Consider the following 19,852-nt stretch of genomic DNA (forward strand, 5'->3'; position numbering starts at 1 on the left):
GGAATATAGGAATAACTGCTCTTTTCTTATTAATAATTTCTATTTCTATAAGGGAGATAGATTGAGAATCTTATCTGGAGGTTATACTTTTAAATAGCCAGATGAAAAGCAGTTATGAAATAGCTTTTGAAGTTTGGATGCAATTGGAGTTCATTCTCAGCCTGTTTCCATCATAATAGAATCTTGGAAGTGAGCACTAGGGGGAAAGGGCTGATTCAGCCCTTGACACAATGTGGAGTTGTTCTCTATAGTCATATCTGTAACATTCTGTCCAGACTGGTAAGGCACCCAGATCTCATGGTCTCATTATTTTTAACTTGAAATCCTGTTTCCTAATAGTGGTAATGACTATTCTACCAAACCCTTTCTCTCTTATTAAAAAGTGGGAAGAAAGCAGTGTTTTAAGAAACCAAGCATGAAGGGAAATTGGCACACAGGTCCCAGATACAGCAAGACAATGCCTGAGGTGCACGTGTGCTTTTGTTATCCGAATTTAGTGCTGTCTGGTGGAACAAGCATTCTGTAAAAGTGGAGTTGAAGAGGGTGGCTCAGTTGGTTGAGCCTCTGGCTTCAGCTCAGGTCATGATCTCACGGTTTGTGAGTTTGAGCCCTGCGTGGGGCTCTGTGCTGACAGTTTAGACCCTAGAGCCTGCTTCAGATTCTGTGTCTCCCTCTCTCTCTGCTCCTCCCCTGCTTGTGCTTTCTCTCTGTCTCTCTCTCAAAAATAAATAAACATTAAAAAAAATTTAAAGTGGAATTGAAGACAATAAGAGGGAACCTGAGGAACCAGAAAAGACAATTATAGATTGGGAGTGGCAGAGAAACATAAAGGGAGGCACAAATTTCTACACTTCACCTAAACTGGTGAAATTATGACATCAGTAGACTTGGTAAGTTGTGTGTATATAATGTAATATCTACAGCAACCACCAAAAACAAAAGATATATAAACAGATACAAACAAAAACACTATGGGTAAATTAAAATAAAATTCTAATAAAATTATAAGTTACGTGCAAGAAAGCAAGAAAAGAAGCAGTGAAACAATGAAAGAAGGACAAACATATAATAAAAACTAGAATGTCTGTCTTAACATATTGGTAATTACACTAAACAAAAATGGTCTTTAACAATATCACCCAACTATTTGCTGTCTGTAAAAACTAAATTCAAATGTAATAATATAGGTATATTGAATATCTAAGAAAAAATATATATATATACATATATATATATATATATATATATATATATATATATATATAATGGAAGTCAGAGTCAGAGAAGAACATTACGTTGTATTTTAAAAAGCCAGTCTACCAAGGAGACATAATCTCAAATATGTTTGCACAGTAGAAAATGTGTGAATCAGAAACTGGCATAACTGAAAGGAAAAATAGAAAAATCCATACCAATAGTTGAAAACATGCACATCCCATCTCAGCAACTGATAAAACAACTATGTAGAAAATCAGAGAAAAAAATATAGAGGAACACAGCAACATTAGGTAACAAAATCTAATTAACATTTATAGGCTACTTCACCAAACATTAGCAGAATATACATACTTTTCAAGTGCTAATGGAATATACCAGAACATACAGTATTTGGGGCTATAAAACATCCTTCAATGAATTTGGAAGAACTAAAACCATACAAAGTATGTTCTCTGACCATAATCAAACCAGAAATCAGTAACAGAGATGGAAAAAGATCTTCCAAAATCTCGAAACTAAATAGTAAAATTTTGTAGGATATATCAAAATTTGTAGGATATAGCAAACCAAGTATTGTGCAAGAAAAGTACAATACTAAAATGCATACATTAGAAAGTGGAAAGTGTAGAATCAATAATCGAAGTTCCCACCTCAAAACCTGGAAGAGCAAAATAAAGCCAATACAAGTAGGATGAAAGAAATAATAAGGATAAGATCAGTAATCTATGAAATTGAAAATAGAAAAATAGAGAAAAATCAGTGAAACATAAACTTCTTTTTTGAAAAGATTTTTAAAAGTTAACAAACTTCTAGGAAGACTGAAAAAGTAAAAGAGAAGAAAAAAATCAGCAATGTCAGGAATGAAAAAAAAAACAAAGAAAATCAGTACCAGATAGATATATAAAAAGGTGCTCAACATCACTATCATGGAAATGCAAATCAAAATCACGGTGAAATACCATCACACCTGTTAGAATGACTATCAGCAAAAACATAAAAGATAACAAATGTTGGTGAGGATGTAGGGAAAAGGAAACCCTACATACCTTAGTAGGGATGTACAATCGTACAGCCACTATGGGAAACAATTTGGAGGTTCCTCGAAAAGTTAAAAATAGAATTACCAGGTGATCTAGCAATTCTACTTCTGGGGGTATATTTGAAGAAGATAAAATCACTATCTCAAAGAGATACATGTATTCTTATGTTCACTGCAGCATTATTTACTATAGCCAAGACATGGAAACAACTTAAGTGTTCATCAATGAATGAATCGATAAATAGTGATGCACACACTCACACACACATACAAACGCACACACTTTGGAGTATTATTCAGCCATAAAAAGAAGGAAATCCTGCCATTTGTGACAACACAGATGAACCTTTGAGGTCATTAAGCTAGGTGAATTAAGTTTGATGCTGTAAATGGTATCTTGTACAAACTCTGGGTTTTATTATAATCCTCTAGAAAGTGTTGATATTTTTGTCCTAAAAGACAAGCAGGTTAGTTAGGTTCAGCCTGGGAAAACTGATACAAATCTTGCTTCAGTTCTCAAAGGCCTTGATCTGTTGCTTTGGGGCTATCCTGCGCTTGCCGGTTTCAGGAATAAGGCTGAAATTAAATGGATCTGTACAGAGTTAATATCATATTCTCTGTCTCTCCTCTCTACAGTTCCCCTCATGCTCTGGCTTATAGCCTCTTCCTTTGTAGCTCTTTTGGCATGGTTGCTACTGGAGTTTCAGCCACGCTGCTTTGTTCCATTATTGGGGCATACCCTTGTAATGAAGCCACAAGTGAGGGAAATTCACAAATTTGGTCTAACTTCATGCTGATTACTTACTCACATTTTAAACTTCCTTCTAACACTCTGCCTATTTTTATTTGCTCTACTTAGTTTTCAGGTAGTCACTTTTTTTCTTTTGAATTTTGTCCATTGTCACAATTGACATTGTAATTGGCTGGAGGGCTGGTCTTTGGAGGATTACATTGACATAGTAGAACTGGACCTATAGGAGTATATTTTCATAGCAAAAGTAGAGGGATTATATTATATATCAGATACTGATAAAGAGAAAAGATTCAGGAATGAGTTCAGAAACTTTGGCCTGACAACTGGACTCATGTAACTACAATTATTTTAAAAGTGGAATATTTCAGAAGCAGTAATATGTTTGGGGTGGGAGTGTATTGAAATTCAGTTTGAACAAGTTGAGATTGGGATACCTGTTACATATACAACTGGAGAGTTTAAGTGAGAAATGCATAGTGCAAGTCTTTATTTTGGTGGAGATGTCAAACTGGAGATAGTTTTGTGAATATCAGCATGTAGGTAATATAAAATGATATGAAACTGAATGAGATTCCCAAGGGAGAAGAGGCAGTGAGGAAAAAGAAGACACCAAGAGAGACCCCGAATCTGGGACCTGACGCACTTTAAGGGTCAGTCCAACACAATGTGGAAATGTGCTCAAATCAATATATAAAGGGGGATTACAAAAAAGAACAACTAATCCAGTTTGGGGTATCAAGGGCATTCCACACAGATACCTCTTAAAATCAATCTAAACGTCTGAGTAAAGTTAGCTAAGAACAGGAAAGGATGAAGGGTGTTCCCAGGTGTTGAGACTACAACTGAACAAAGGCAGATTATAAATAGCATGGCCCCTAGTTCAGTAGTGCCCCACAAAGCATAGGTTGGGGAGGGGTAAATGTTGCCCTGGAGAGGAAAGAATCAAGTAAACCACAACAGACCTATTTGTTTAAAAAGCATCCCTTATCAAGAGAGTTTGTGATTCTTAACTCATCCTGAAGGTAGGGTATTTTATTTGAGTAACCTTGGGGAAAATCTAAATGTACCAAACAAAAGGGGAGTTTCTCTGCTGAAATTATGCATTTAGAGAAAGGGAGGGACCCCCCATTCACATCATGCCGTCCTGGTAGGAGCCCCTAAGACACCTGAAGATCATCTGTAGAATTCCCACTTTGGAACTCACTGAGCTAGTGAGGCATTTCCAATGACGCGACCAAGTTTTCTTTTTAAATATTGTACCATCGCTTTCATGGAATGGATTTCCAACGATCATTGGAAATATCATTATCAAATGCAGAAAAAAAAGAAAAAAAAAGGTCATGTAACAGTCCCCAAAAGAAGTGACAGACCCAGCAGAAGCAGCTTCTTACAGAAAATTCTATGGAGTCTTTGAGGATAATAAAATTCGGGAACTATCTTGTAAGCTGAGTCTTTCCTTCTTATAAGCTAGAATCTAGTACAGAATGTTGGAAACTCTGCCATTCAATTTAATTTTTCTCTAAAAAACTCTATTTCTTGAAACAAATACAAAGGGAGTTTGTTTTGAAATTGAAATTGAATTAACATATATTTCAGGTGGGTACAAGTACCTTTCACAATGTCCTCACTCATAGTATCAGCACTCACATCTTTCAGGGACTCTCTAGAATGCAGCATAGCATTTATACACAGTAACATTTACTGATAAACAATACACAGTTCTCATAAGTTTAAAAAAACATATGAATTAATATAATCAGCGTCACCATAATGATATGAAACAGTTCCATTACTGACCAAATGTTCCCTCTGGAACCTTGTAGTTACCTTTTTCACACATCCAGACCTTGGAAATCATTGCTATGACATCAGTCTCTAGGGTGTTGTCTTTCCCGGATGTTATATAAATGGAAGCATATCAGATATGGCCTTTTCAAAACTAGTGTCTTTATTTTTAGCCCTGTGTGTTTCAGATACATCCTCATAGTCGAGCGTAACAGGATTTTGTTCCTTTTTGCTGCTGAGTGCTTTTCCACTATGTGGATGGACCCATTCCCTAGCCATCTGGGTTGTTTCCAGGTTTGGGTGATTATCAATAAAACCGTAGTAAACATTTGACTAGAGATTGTTGGGTGAACATACATTTTTATTTCGCAAGGGTAAATATGTAGAGACAGGTGAAACTGAGCTGAGTGGTAAGTACATGTTTAACCTCCTAAAAAGTTAGCAAGCTGGCTCGGTGTTGCTGGTGGTGTTTCCACATGACCACAGAAACGATGAGTTATGATGAATGAGATTATACGGTTCACACAGCCTAACATATTTATTATTTTGCTCTTTACAGAAGAAATTTGCTGACCTTTGGCGTAGAATATCTTGGTTAACGTTCCATGTGCACATGAAAAAAGTAGTAATTTGCTATCAGTGGGTGAAGTGTTCACATCCATTGATAGTAGTGTTCAGTTCTTGTATAGTCTCACCAACTTTTCTAGTTATTCATTCTATTGGTTACTGAACATGGAGGAGTGTTGAGGCTTTCAACGTTAATGTTGTGTCTGCCTCTTTTTCCTTTCAAGTTTTATCTATTTTTGTTTCACGCATTTTGAAGTTACATTTTTACTTCACACCCATTTAGAATTACTATGTCATTTTGTTGAATTCAACATTTAAAAAAAGTGTTTATGTTTATTTATTTTGGAGAGAGAGAGACAGACAGAACATGAGCTGGGGAGGGGCAGAGAGAGAGAGGGAGATACAGAATCCAAAGCAGGCTCCAGGCTCTGAGCTGTCAGCACAGAGCCTGACATGGGGCTCAAACCCACGAACTGTGAGATCATGACCTGAGCCAAAGTCGGACACTCAGTGGACTGAGCCACCCAGGTACCCCAAATTCAACATTTTATTATTTTATGATGCTCCCTTCCTTAATCTCTGATAATATGTTTTGTTTTTAACTTAATTTTTCCTGATATTAATATAGACACACCAGCTTTGGTTAGAGTTTGCATGGCATATCTATTTCCATCCTTTTTACTTTTAATCTATCTATGTCTTCATATTAAATCTAAATTTCTAGTAACTAACATATAATTATATCTTGCCTTTTAAAATTAATATACTGTTTTTAGCGGTGCCTGGGTGGCTCAGTTGTTTAGGCATCCGACTTCAGCTCAGGTCATGATCTCACCATTCACAGGTTCAAGCCCCACATGGAGCTCTGTGCTGACAGTTCAGAGCCTGGAGCCTGCTTTGGATTCTGTGTCTCCCTCTCTCTCTCTGCCCCTCCCCAGCTCATGTTCTGTCTGTCTCTCTTTCTCCAAAATAAATAAACATTAAAAATTAAAAAAATAAATTAATAGACTTTTCAGAGCAGTTTTAGGTTTATAGAAAAATTGAACAAAAATTATAGTGTTCTTGTAGAATTTTTTTCCTTCTCCCCTCCCCCACCTCCCATATTATTAACATTTTATATTTAATGCAGCCAACTTTTTACAGTTGATGAGCCAATACTGATACATTGTTAAATAATATCCATAGTGCACAAAAAGATTCAATCTTTGTGTACATTTTGTGGGTTTTGACAAAGGCATAATGACATGTATCCACCACTATAGTATCACACACAATCATTTCACTGCCCTAAAACTCCCTGGTGTTCCACCTGTTCAACTCTCCCTCCCCATGAACCTCTAGAGATCCACTTGTCTTTTTACTGTCTGTAGTTTTGCCTTTTTAAGAATGTCATATAATTAGAATTGTACAGTGTGTAATCCTTTCATATTGACTTCTTATACGTAATAATATATATTTCCGTTTCCTCCATATGTTTTCATGACTTTGTAGCCATTTCTCTTTTTGTGGTTATGTTAGTTCTTTTTATGGCTGAACAATATTCCATTTTATGGATGAAGCACAGTTTGCTTATCCATTCACCTCTTGAAGGACAGCATAGTTGCTTCCATGATTTCAGACTTATAAAAACGGCTTATAAATTTTTGCATGCAATTTTCATTTGTTTGTGGACATACCAAGGAGTGTGATTTCTGAATCATGTGGTAAAAATTTGTTTTGTTTTTTAAGAAATTGCCAAACTGCCATCTAAAGGGGCTGTACTATTTTGCATTTCTATCAGTAATGAATGAAAGTTCTTGGTCCACCCTCTTTCCAGGATTTGATGGTGTTACTGATTCAGCTATCAGTCATTCTAATAGGTGTGTGGTGGTATCTTATGGTTGTTAGATCTTGCTTTTTTTTTTTTTAATATATGAAATTTATTGTCAAATTGGTTTCCATACAACATCCAGTGCTCATCCCAAAAGGTGCCCTCCTCAATACCCATCACCCACTCTCCCCTCCCTCCCACCCCCCATCAACCCTCAGTTTGTTCTCAGTTTTTAACAGTCTCTTATGCTTTGGCTCTCCCACTCTAACCTCTTTTTTTTTTTCCTTCCCCTCCCCCATGGGTTTCTGTTAAGTTTCTCAGGATCCACATAAGAGTGAAACTATATGGTATCTGTCTTTCTCTGTATGGCTTATTTCACTTAGCATCACACTCTCCAGTTCCATCCACGTTGCTACAAAAGGCCATATTTCATTTTTTCTCATTGCCACGTAGTATTCCATTGTGTATATAAACCACAATTTCTTTATCCATTCATCAGTTGTTGGACATTTAGGCTCTTTCCATAATTTGGCTATTGTTGAGAGTGCTGCTATGAACATTGGGGTACAAGTGCCCCTATGCATCAGTACTCCTGTATCCCTTGGGTAAATTCCTAGCAGTGCTATTGCTGGGTCATAGGGTAGGTCTATTTTTAATTTTCTGAAGAACCTCCACACTGCTTTCCAGAGCGGCTGCACCAATTTGCATTCCCACCAACAGTGCAAGAGGGTTCCCGTTTCTCCACATCCTCTCCAGCATCTATAGTCTCCTGATTTGTTCATTTTGGCCACTCTGACTGGCGTGAGGTGATACCTGAGTGTGGTTTTGATTTGTATTTCCCTGATAAGGAGCGACGCTGAACATCTTTTCATGTGCCTGTTGGCCATCTGGATGTCTTCTTTAGAGAAGTGTCTATTCATGTTTTCTGCCCATTTCTTCACTGGGTTATTTGTTTTTCGGGTGTGGAGTTTGGTGAGCTCTTTATAGATTTTGGATACTAGCCCTTTGTCCGATATGTCATTTGCAAATATCTTTTCCCATTCCGTTGGTTGCCTTTTAGTTTTGTTGGTTGTTTCCTTTGCTGTGCAGAAGCTTTTTATCTTCATAAGGTCCCAGTAATTCACTTTTGCTTTTAATTCCCTTGCCTTTGGGGATGTGTCGAGTAAGAGATTGCTACGGCTGAGGTCAGAGAGGTCTTTTCCTGCTTTCTCCTCTAAGATTTTGATGGTTTCCTATCTCACATTCAGGTCCTTTATCCATTTTGAGTTTATTTTTGTGAATGGTGTGAGAAAGTGGTCTAGTTTCAACCTTCTGCATGTTGCTGTCCAGTTCTCCCAGCACCATTTGTTAAAGAGACTGTCTTTTTTCCATTGGATGTTCTTTCCTGCTTTGTCAAAGATGAGTTGGCCATACGTTTGTGGGTCTATTTCTGGGGTTTCTATTCTATTCCATTGGTCTATGTGTCTGTTTTTGTGCCAATACCATGCTGTCTTGATGATGACAGCTTTGTAGTAGAGGCTAAAGTCTGGGATTGTGATGCCTCCTGCTTTGGTCTTCTTCTTCAAAATTCCTTTGGCTATTCGGGGCCTTTTGTGGTTCCATATGAATTTTAGGATGGCTTGTTCTAGTTTTGAGAAGAATGCTGGTGCAATTTTGATTGGGATTGCATTGAATATGTAGATAGCTTTGGGTAGTATTGACATTTTGACAATATTTATTTTTCCAATCCATGAGCAGGGAATGTCTTTCCATTTCTTTAAATCTTCTTCAATTACCTTCATAAGCTTTCTATAGTTTTCAGCATACAGATCTTTTACATCTTTGGTTAGATTTATTTCTAGGTATTTTATGCTTCTTGGTGCAATTGTGAATGGGATCAGTTTCTTTATTTGTCTTTCTGTTGCTTCATTGTTAGTGTATAAGAATGCAACTGATTTCTGTACATTGATTTTGTATCCTGCAACTTTGCTGAATTCATGTATCAGTTCTAGCAGACTTTTGGTGGAGTCTATCGGATTTTCCATGTATAATATCATGTCATCTGCAAAAAGCGAAAGCTTGACTTCATCTTTGCCAATTTTGATGCCTTTGATTTCCTTTTGTTGTCTGATTGTTGATGCTAGAACTTCCAGCACTATGTTAAACAACAACGGTGAGAGTGGGCATCCCTGTCGTGTTCCTGATCTCAGGGAAAAAGCTCTCAGTTTTTCCCCGTTGAGGATGATGTTAGCTGTGGGCTTTTCATAAATGGCTTTTATGATCTTTAAGTACGTTCCTTCTATCCCGACTTTCTCAAGGGTTTTTATTAAGAAAGGGTGCTGGATATTGTCAAAGGCCTTTTCTGTATCGATTGACAGGATCATATGGTTCTTCTCTTTTTTTTTGTTAATGTGATGTATCACGTTGATTGATTTGCGAATGTTGAACCAGCCCTGCATCCCAGGAATGAATCCCACTTGATCATGGTGAATAATTCTTTTTATATGCCATTGAATTCGATTTGCTAGTATCTTATTGAGAATTTTTGCATCCATATTCATCAGGGATATTGCCCTGTAGTTTTCTTTTTTTACTGGGTCTCTGTCTGGTTTAGGAATCAAAGTAATACTGGCTTCATAGAATGAGTCTGGAAGTTTTCCTTCCCTTTCTATTTCTTGGAATAGCTTGAGAAGGATAGGTATTATCTCTGCTTTAAACGTCTGGTAGAACTCCCCTGGGAAGCCATCTGGTCCTGGACTCTTATTTGTTGGGAGATTTTTGATAACCGATTCAATTTCTTCGCTGGTTATGGGTCTGTTCAAGCTTTCTATTTCCTCCTGATTGAGTTTTGGAAGCGTGTGGGTGTTTAGGAATTTGTCCATTTCTTCCAAGTTGTCCAATTTGTTGCAATATAATTTTTCATAGTATTCCCTGATAATTGTTTGTATCTCTGAGGGATTGGTTGTAATCATTCCATTTTCATTCATGATTTTATCTATTTGGGTCATCTCCCTTTTCTTTTTGAGAAGCCTGGCTAGAGGTTTGTCAATTTTGTTTATTTTTTCAAAAAACCAACTCTTGGTTTCGTTGATCTGCTCTACAGTTTTTTTAGATTCTATATTGTTTATTTCTGCTCTGATCGTTATTATTTCTCTTCTGCTGGGTTTAGGCTGCCTTTGCTGTTCTGCTTCTATTTCCTTTAGGTGTGCTGTTAGATTTTGTATTTGGGATTTTTCTTGTTTCTTGAGATAGGCCTGGATTGCAATGTCTTTTCCTCTCAGGACTGCCTTTGCTGCGTCCCAAAGCGTTTGGATTGTTGTATTTTCATTTTCGTTTGTTTCCATATATTTTTTGATTTCTTCTCTAATTGCCTGGTTGACCCACTCATTCGTTAGTAGGGTGTTCTTTAACCTCCATGCTTTTGGAGGTTTTCCAGACTTTTTCCTGTGGTTGATTTCAACCTTCATAACATTGTGGTCTAAAAGTATGCATGGTATAATTTCAATTCTTGTAAACTTATGAAGGGCTGTTTTGTGACCCAGTATGTGATCTATCTTGGAGAATGTTCCATGTGCACTCGAGAAGAAAGTATATTCTGTTGCTTTGGGATGCAGAGTTCTAAATATATCTGTCAAGTCCATCTGATCCAATGTCTCATTCAGGGCCCTTGTTTCTTTATTGACCGTGTATCTAGATGATCTATCCATTTCTGTAAGTGGGGTGTTAAAGTCCCCTGCAATTACCACATTCTTATCAATAAGGTTGCTTCTGTTTATGAGTAATTGTTTTATATATTTGGGGGCTCCGGTATTCGGCGCATAGACATTTATAATTGTTAGCCCTTCCTGATGGATAGACCCTGTAATTATTATATAATGCCCTTCTTCATCTCTTGTTACAGCCTTTAATTTAAAGTCTAGTTTGTCTGATATAAGTATGGCTACTCCAGCTTTCTTTTGGCTTCCAGTAGCATGATAAATAGTTCTCCATCCCCTCACTCTCAATCTAAAGGTGTCCTCAGGTCTAAAATGAGTCTCTTGTAGACAGCAAATAGATGGGTCTTGTTTTTTTATCCATTCTGATACCCTATGTCTTTTGGTTGGCGCATTTAATCCATTTACATTCAGTGTTATTATAGGAAGATGCGGGTTTAGAGTCATTGTGATGTCTGTATGTTTTATGCTTGTAGTGATATCTCTGGTACTTTGTCTCACAGGGTCCCCCTTAGGATCTCTTGTAGGGCTGGTTTAGTGGTGACGAATTCCTTCAGTTTTTGTTTGTTTGGGAAGACCTTTATCTCTCCTTCTATTCTAAATGACAGACTTGCTGGATAAAGGATTCTTGGCTGCATATTTTTGCTGTCTAGCACCCTGAAAATCTCGTGCCAATTCTTTCTGGCCTGCCACGTTTCAAAAGAGAGATCAGTCACGAGTCTTATAGGTCTCCCTTTATATGTGAGGGCACGTTTACCCCTTGCTGCTTTCAGAATTTTCTCTTTATCCTTGTATTTTGCCAGTTTCACTATGATATGTCGTGCAGAAGATCGATTCAAGTTACGTCTGAAGGGAGTTCTCTGTGCCTCTTGGATTTCAATGCCTTTTTCCTTCCCCAGTTCAGGGAAGTTCTCAGCTATAATTTCTTCAAGTACCCCTTCAGCACCTTTCCCTCTCTCTTCCTCCTCTGGGATACCAATTATGCGTAGATTATTTCTTTTTAGTGTATCACTTAGTTCTCTAATTTTCCCCTCATACTCCTGGATTTTTTTATCTCTCTTTCTCTCAGCTTCCTCTTTTTCCATAACTTTATCTTCTAGTTCACCTATTCTCTCCTCTGCCTCTTCAATCCGAGCTGTCGTCGTTTCCATTTTGTTTTGCATTTCATTTAAAGCGCTTTTCAGTTCCCCGTGACTGTTCCTTAGTCCCTTGATCTCTGTAGCAAGAGATTCTCTGCTGTCCTCTATACAGTTTTCAAGCCCAGCGATTAATTTTATGACTATTATTCTAAATTCACTTTCTGTTATATTATTTAAATCCTTTTTGGTCAGTTCATTAGCTGTTGTTATTTCCTGGAGATTCTTCTGAGGGGAATTCTTCCGTTTGGTCATTTTGGATAGTCCCTGGTGTGGTGAGGACCTGCAGGGCACTTCCCCTGTGCTGTGGTGTATAACTGGAGTTGGTGGGCGGGGCCGCAGTCCGACCTGATGTCTGCCCCCAGCCCACCGCTGGGGCCACAGTCAGACTGGTGTGTGCCTTCTCTTCCTGTCTCCTAGGGGCGGGATTCACTGTGGGGTGGCGTGGCCCGTCTGGGCTACTTGTACACTGCCAGGCTTGTGATGTTGGGGATCTGGCGTATTAGCTGGGGTGGGTAGGCAAGGTGCACGGGGGCAGAAGGGCAGGCTTAGCTCGCTTCTCCTTAGGTGATCCACTTCAGGAGGGGCCCTGTGGCAGCCGGAGGGAGTCAGATCCGCTGCCGGAGGTTTGGCTCCGCAGAAGCACAGAGTTGGGTGTTTGCGCGGAGCGAGAAAGTTCCCTGGCAGGAATTGGTTCCCTTTGGGATTTTGGCTGGGGGATGGGCGAGGGAGATGGCGCTGGCGAGTGCCTTTGTTCCCCGCCAAGCTGAGCTCTGTCGTCCGGGGGCTCAGCAACTCTCCCTCCCTTTGTCCTCCAGCCTTCCCGCTTTCCGAGCAGAGCTGTTAACTTATGACCTCCCAGACGCTAAGTCGCGCTTGCTGTCGGAACACACTCCGTCAGGCCCCTCCGCTTTTGCCAGCCACACTCGGGGGCTCTGCTTGGCCGGCAGGCTGCCCCTCCGCCCCAGCTCCCTCCCGCCAGTCCATGGAGCGCGCACCGCCTCGCCGCCCTTCCTACCCTCTTCCATGGACCTCTCATCTGAGCTTGGCTCCAGCGACTCCGTTCTGCTAATCCTCTGGCGGTTTTCTGGGTTATTTAGGCAGGTGTAGGTGGAATCTAAGTGATCAGCAGGACGCGCGGTGAATCCAGCGTCCTCCTACGCCGCCATCTTCTTCCAGGAACCTCAGATCTTGCTTTTTTTTAATGTTTATTTATTTTGAGACAGAGGGAGACAGAGCACGAGTGGGGGAGGGGCAGAGAGACAGGGAGAGACAGAATCTGAAACAGGCTCCAGGCTCTGAGTTGTCAGCACAGAGCCCGACGTGGGGCTCAAACCCAAGAAACGTGAGATCATGACTTGAGCCGAAGTCAGATGCTTAACCGACTGAGTCACCCAGGCGCCCCTAGATCTCGTTTTTTGAATCCAGTTTGACAACCTCTGTTTTAAGTAATATTTTAAATCATCAGTAATTAATTTAATTCGTGTTGTTTGATAAAAGTCTATTGTCTTCCTAGATATTTTCTATTTATTTTGTCTGATCTTTGTTTTCTTTTTTACTGACTTTTAAAAACTTAATTGCATATATTTTGCAACATTATAATAACTCAACTACTGGCTTATATTAAACCTCTTTTAATTTTTTAATACTTTCCCTAGGATTTGTAGTATATATCACTAATTATCTGAATCTATTTTCAAGTATTATACAGCTTCAGGTTTACTATATGGCCATTACAATAGTATAATAGAATCTCAATCCCTCCCTCCTAATCTTTGTTGTATTTCTGTCATACATGTTACATTGACATTCTGCAAACGCATAATGTACTGCAACTAGTTTTGATTAGGACAGTCATAAAAAGTATATTCTTATATTTAAAATTAAATGTGCCCTTTCTGAATTTCTTTCTTTTTTTTTAGACATGTTTCCTTGAGGTTTCTTTAATTTTTTTTTTTTTTTTTTTTTTTTTTTTTTTTGCAATACAGCTCTGCTGACATTGAATTCTCCCAGTCTTTGTCTGAAAAGGTCTCTAGTTCTACTTCATTATTGAAAAATATTTTCCCTGGGCATAGAAATCTGAATTTATAGATATCACTTCATTGTCCTCTCATTTACTGAATTTCTGATGAAAACTCTACTTTTAATATTTTCCTTGACCCTCAGTATGTCGTGTGCATTTTTCTTCTGACTGCCTTCAAGATTTTCTCATTGTCTTTCATTTTGAGCAATTTTAATAAAATACATCTAGGGTATTTGTTTGATTTGTTTGGTTTGCTTTGATTTTGTTCAGTATTTAGCCTTATGAAGTCATATCAGTTGTTTTTTTTAGATCTGTGACTTGGAGTGTCTCTTTAATGGAAGCTTCTCAGCCATAATTGCTTCAAATAATTAATCTTCCCCACCATCTCCTTCTTCTTGTAAGATTTCAATTACTCCTTTGTTGCACTACATGATATCATTCCATGTCTCTTAAATCTGTGTTCCTTTTTTCCTTAACTATTTTATCTTCTTGTGTTTCTACTAATGTGGTTTCTATTGACCTTTCTTAAATTCCAAACACATATGTACACAAACACACAATATATGGTGCATTTTATTTGATTTTGTTGGATTAAATTTTGTCTCTTTAATAGTTGATGCATTATTTCATCATATTGAAACACTGGCTTTCATTTTAAATATTAATAATGAGTATTGGATAATTTTACTTCACATAATGAAGGTTGATATATTCCTGAAAGTTATATGTAAGTGAAATTTTTATTTACAAAAATATAGCATTAATTAATATGAAGAATACCATGTCATACCCTTTGGGAAATAAATAATCTCTACTAAACATACTTAGTTCATAAACTAATTTTTAATATATAATTAAAATAAAATAATCCAACCCATAAGACCTTTGGTCAAGAAGACCATTATTCTTGTTCCACAGTCTCATTTTCAATGATTAAGGGATTGTATTTGAAGTTCATTTAAAATGTCTTAATAGAAAGTTACCTTTACTCACATTTTAGCAACAGTATCTTTTACTGCAACATATTACTATATTTTATTTCCTAGCAAGTACAATGTTAACATAGTATGGACATCAAGTTAGAGTTCTAGTCTAACCTACAATTACCTGAACACATCTTGAGTGACATGATTTGTTCCATCAGTTGAAAGCCATTGACAAGGTAAATGTAATCCAGAGTCTATATGCAGGCTGACAGGAGGATAGGGGCCATCTCCTCTAAGGAATAATTAATGGAGCAATAATTCGAAGTGAAGATTCTGTTTAGACACAATAACACTTTCCAAATATCTGCAGATTTATTCGGAGGAAAAAGGGTGTAGGGATTGGAATGTCTCAGAGAACTTAACTAGGGTCAATAGATATGAATTATAGGGGCGCCTGGGTGGCGCAGTCGGTTAAGCGTCCGACTTCAGCCAGGTCACGATCTCGCGGTCCGTGAGTTCGAGCCCCGCGTCGGGCTCTGGGCTGATGGCTCGGAGCCTGGAGCCTGTTTCCGATTCTGTGTCTCCCTCTCTCTCTGCCCCTCGCCCGTTCATGCTCTGTCTCTCTCTGTCCCAAAAATAAATAAACGTTGAAAAAAAAATTTTTTTAAATAAAAAAAATAGATATGAATTATAATAACACTATTTATCTTTATTTAAAATATTTCTTATTTATGGTTAGAATTACCCAACCATTGAATACCCTGCCTCTTGAAGAAGTGAACTCCCAGTCACTGGTAGGGTTCAAATAGAATATGAGTAACTACTACCCAGGATCTTATCTCTTGTGTAATTTCTAAGAGTCCTACCTTCTTCCTGGCTCTCAGACTCTGGATGTAGAAACAATGCTCAATAATAATTAAATATAAAATAACAATGAATAGGGGCAACCTGGTTGGCGCAATTAGTTAAGCATCCACCTTCAGCTCAGGTCACAATCTCGTGGTTTGTGAGTTTGATCCCTGTGTTGGGCTCTGTGCGGACAGCTCAGAGCCTGAAGCCTACTTTGGATTGTGTATCCTCTCTCTCTGCCCCTTTTCTGCCCACTCTCTGCCTCTCTCTCTCTCTCAAAAATAAAGAAACAATATTTTTTTTAATAAAATGACTTAATAAATTAGGAAAAAATAGTGTGATTAGTTTGTAAATGTCAAGAGATTGTAGAAATTTTTTAAATGAGATATGATTTACATTGCACTTGCACTGTTGAGTAGAATTTGAGTAGAAGGACAAAGGAATACAGAGCAGGCTTTGTGAACAGAGTGTATCAATCAGGGCTCTTAGTTATATAAAACAGATTACAAATTTCTATATGTGTGATTATAAAATATATACTCTTTTATGTTATTCTTGGCAGCAATATTTCTGAGGTTCATCCATATTGTATGAAGTATTTTTTTTCATTACTGTGTATTATCATATACAAAGCTATTCCATCAGAATAGAAATTAGAATGCTAGTTACTTTAGGGGTAGTGACTAGGAAGAGGCAGAAGCAGGTATCTGTGATACAGGAAAGACTTTTTTATCTTTATTTTCAGGTGTTTCCATGGGCTTATATGGTATAAAACTTCGTCAGTCCAAAGATTTGCATATGAACAGCGTATCAATAAAAATGTGGTGTTCTTTTGTTTTTTTTTGTTTTTTTTTGTTTGTTTTTAATTACATGGAGAGAAGATCTACCTGCCTTAGGTTTCATGCTTACTCTTTGGCTTGGGCAGGATAGAACACCATGAGTAAAAATTTCAGAAATCACATTAATGAGAAGGGGTTTCCCAATTAAATTAAAACGATTATTACCAAAGAAGGAGGAGAGGGGTTGTACAGGCAAATCAATAGATGCCCACCAAATATGGTAATGATATTAATTATTAGATGGCAGAATATTAACAATAACTGACACTTATGTTTAAATAAGACTTTCATATAATCTTATCTCATTTAACCTTAACAATTCTCTAAGCAAATACTATCTTGAGTCATGTTTTACATTTAAAGTCGATAAGACACAGAGGGCACTTGGAGGCAGATTTGGAATTTACACACAGATTACCTGTCTCAAGAGTCTACATGATGAAACCCTATGCTATGCTGCTTCTCAAATGTGCACTGTATGTCCAAGGGTGTTGAACTAGACAAGATAGAATGGAACAAAGTGAATCAAAGATATGGGTGCATTAAGCTATTTCATTGTTCCATTTCATTCTCCTTATGAGAAGGGGCTTCAAACCTTCATTTTATAAATGAGAAATTTATGGATGCAAATTCACTAAAGCCTGGGAGATTATAAACACACATGCACACACATAATGGTTTCCTTTTTAATGATTTATCACATATAATTAGAAGTTGGGAGTTTTTGTCCTTTCTAAAGCCCCGTATCTTCTTTTTCAAAATTAGGGGCTTTAGTGTTTGCGTTACGAAAAGATTCATTTTGCTATTCATTCAAAGATTAGAACTTCTACTTGGAAGTGGATAAGATAACTGAGAAAATGTCATTCAGGTCCCTCATCAAAATATTGAATAGGGTCACATAATTGGAAAGTTATTTAAGCATAGCAGGTGTTATCAGGTGGTGATATAATCAGATACCATAGTTATCTTCCTGCTTGCAAACCCAGGTCATTTCACAGTGGAAAGGATACCAGTCTCAAAAGGGACAAAGGAAAAGAAGTCTTATGAAGGAAATCATTCTGCAATGGCATATATATCAATGCCCTCAGGAAACTGTAGCAACAATCAGGGTCTAATCCAACTAAAACAGATACTGCAGACACAGGAAGGTAATGTCAAACCATAGGTTTTATTGGATTGGCCTCAAAAGCAGATAAATGTGCAAATGCAAAACTGGTGAAAAGAAATAACTTTTCTATTACACATTAAATGGATTAATATGAATTTACTAACTCTAAACTTTTTATGGAAGTTTGCAATGTAAACAATGACCTGCAGTTTTAAACAATCCACCATCAAAAATCTAACTTTAAGTGAAATTAAGAGTTACCTTTACATCTTATTAACTCACTTGCTCCTGAATATTCACTCACAACAACTTTGTCATTTCCCTTAAGGGTTGTGCACCTTTGTGGTCTTTCAAGACCCTTATATTTGGTATTAATCTATTCAGCTGAAAATATTCCAATATTTTAAAAATGAGAAGAAATCATAGCATAATTGTATGAGCTTTTATGTCTTTACAATTCAGATGAACTCTTACATATGCCTTTATGACAAAACAGCTTCTCAAAGTTACTTCCGTGGGAATGCAAGCTGGTGCAGACACTCTGGAAGACAGTATGGAGGTTCCTCAAAAAATGAAAACTAGAACCAACCTATGACCCAGCAATTGCACTATTAGGCATTTATCCATGGGATACAGGTGTGCTGTTTCAAAGGGACACATGTACTGCAATGTTTATAGCAGCACTATTCATAATAGCCAAAGTATGGAAAGAGCCCAAGTGTCCATCAATGGATGAATGGATGAAGAAGATGTGATACACACACACACACACACACACACACACACACACACAATGGAGTATTACTCAGCAATCAAAAAGAATGAAATCTTGCCATTTACAACTATGTGGATGGAACTAGAGGGTATTATGCTAAGTGAAATTAGTTACAGAAAGACAAAAATCATATGACTTCACTCATATGAGGACTTTAAGAGACAAAACAAATGAACATAAGGGAAGGGAAACAAAAATAATATAAAAACAGGGAGGGGGACAAAACAGAAGAGACTCATAAATATGGAGAACAAACTGAGGGTTACTGGAGGGGTTGTGGGAAGGGGGATGGGCTAAACGGGTAAGGGGCACTAAAGAATCTACTCCTGAAATCATTGTTGCATTACATGCTAACTAATTTGGATGTAAATTTTAAGAAAATAAAAAATAAAATTAAAATTAAAAAAAGTGACTTCCATATCGGTGTCAATATTTTCATTCACACCCACCCACGGACAACTCGGAGAACAGGGGCAACAAATGTCCACATAAATAAGGTTCTTATAAGAAAGATAGAAATGAGATAGAAACAGGAGTAGGGATTACATGACATTTTTTTAAATATCATATTTTAATAAAATATTTTAAAAAGCTTATTTAATGCAATCTAGAATGAAAATTTTTACAAAGATAATTTGATCCATCTTTCTGTTCTCAAATATAGTTTCCCCATATAATGTCTTCCTCCAAAGTGGAGAGCAGCAGCAGACCTTATTTAGTAAGTGAAGGAATCTCTTATATGCAGGTAAAATATTCCTACTGGCGATCTAGAGGGGGAGGGACAAAGGTGGCGGAGCAGCACAGAAGTTCTCTGCTTCTCTCATCCCTGAAATGCAGCTAAATTAGCAACAAACCATTTTGCACACCTAGAAAATTTATCTTATGATTAACACAACAATATGCATAACTTGAGCCACAGAACTTGGCATGTACACAGCCTGGAGAGGTGAATTGGAGGAGAGAGAAGCCATGGAGGGTAGAGAGATGTTTTGGTTTGCGGAGAGAGGGCAGAGATAGAGGGGAGAGTACAGAAAAAGCACTCCCCCTGAACACAGCTGGAGAGAAAGAGAAAGACTGAAAGCATCCACAAAGGTCTGAACAAGAAAGGGAGAAAGACTAGGATTTTAATACCATTCACGCTCTATAAACAGTGGAGTGCAGAGTCAGAAATTCCACAGCTGGATACCTGGTGGTGCTCTGGTGGGAAAGGTGAATTCCCAGGGGCAGACAGTGAGGTCGAAGGGGCCTTCGGCCACACAGGGAGAGCTGGGTTCCCCTGGTGGGCAGACATTTGGTAAAGACCTTGTGGCCTCCTCCCAGGAAAAAGCCCC

Source organism: Lynx rufus, unplaced genomic scaffold (assembly GCF_022079265.1).
Source record: "Lynx rufus isolate CCGP_SWC_20201006 ecotype Redwood Valley unplaced genomic scaffold, mLynRuf1.p SCAF_11, whole genome shotgun sequence".
Lineage (NCBI taxonomy): Eukaryota > Metazoa > Chordata > Mammalia > Carnivora > Felidae > Lynx > Lynx rufus.